This window comes from Austrofundulus limnaeus, unplaced genomic scaffold (assembly GCF_001266775.1).
Source record: "Austrofundulus limnaeus strain Quisiro unplaced genomic scaffold, Austrofundulus_limnaeus-1.0 Scaffold299, whole genome shotgun sequence".
NCBI lineage: Eukaryota > Metazoa > Chordata > Actinopteri > Cyprinodontiformes > Rivulidae > Austrofundulus > Austrofundulus limnaeus.
This window is the reverse complement of record NW_013952701.1, coordinates 390,417-391,734: the sequence shown is the minus strand read 5'-3', so window position 1 is coordinate 391,734 and position 1,318 is coordinate 390,417. Positions and strand designations below refer to the sequence as shown.

The window sequence follows — 1,318 nt, the reverse complement described above, 5'->3', positions numbered from 1 at the left end:
CACTTTGAGCTCTGTTGTCAGGTAGCCATGATACCAGAGCCTGTCTGTATAATGTCTTGTGACGTCCACAGCCTGCCCCAGTTACCACTACTGTGCATGTGTGTCAAGGACAGAAAGGTAGATGTGGCAGTGGAAGGTGTCAAAGCAGTTTGGAGAGAAAAACAAAGTAATGAACAACAACAAAAAAAGATTAATCGATTATTAAATTGGTCATTGATTATTTTAATAATTGATTAGTCGTCGATTAATCGTTGCAGCCCTACAGTTAACACAAACAGTAAAACATCAATGATTTGATGTCATACCATCCATTCAAAGGTGTTTTCAGTCTGCCAGAACCAGATGTAATTCTAAGTCTACAGAACTACACTGGTGCAAAAGACATTACAAACGTGTGTAACTGCAAATGTGTTGGCATTCAAGAGAACTGTCTGATTATTTAGCTCTAAGTAGTCTTATTTCTTTACAAATGTGTCATGTTTGTTACTGCAGCAAACAATTCTGAGGCCAAACATTGAATAAAAACAGTACAAATGGTCTGCACTTACACAACTATCAGCCAGAACATTATAAACATCCATCAAAAAATGTTTAAGAGGCCTAATATTGAGTGCACATGCCAGGATCTGGTGTGTGGCTGTGTAGGTTATGGGATGTGATCTCTGTGGACGTGTCCCACTGTAATTAGTTAGTTACTGTAGAAGAGTGCCATGTGGGAAGAGTTACAGCAGCGCAAATTTGTTCGGATAGGTGGAAACTGTCCACCCACCTGAACAAATAACAGGGTGTCATATGCTGAGCAGAGTCACTGATGTAATTAATGGTCTATAGCACCTTAAAGGGATCCCCACTTATTTGTAACATTAGACTTTATATGATAAACATATACTTTGTAAAATAAAGACTGTAAAAATACTGTAGGCTGTTCAGTTTTTAAATTTTTAATCTAAAAGTTTAAAAACATAGTACACGGACGGGGCCATTTTATTTACACGCAAAGCATTCTGRGTAAATGATGACATCAACTAGGTCATCGGCACGAGGCTGCTAGCGAGATATATCCACCCTGAAGGTTAATCTTGAACAACATCTGATGATCGACTCTTTTAAATGAAACCAGAGAGCGTTGACAGAGAGGAGAAGGTAGAAATGACTCAGCCTGTAACTGAAAATATGGATGGAGGACCTCAGTTTAGCTTGTTAGTTTGTCGAGCTAGCGCCTAGCTAATACTGTATATATAAGGCCATATAGCATTGGCGCTAAAGCTAAAGCTAACAGGCTAAGCTGAGGTTCTTCTTCCATGAAGCAGCTCTGTTG

General features: G+C 39.1%; 1 protein-coding gene across 2 annotated transcripts in view; it reads right to left on the bottom strand.

Moving 5' to 3' along the window:
- atg5 (ATG5 autophagy related 5 homolog (S. cerevisiae)) overlaps window positions 1-1,318 on the bottom strand; it is a gene marked incomplete in the record, with an annotated part of 50,729 nt that overhangs the window by 44,791 nt on the left and 4,620 nt on the right.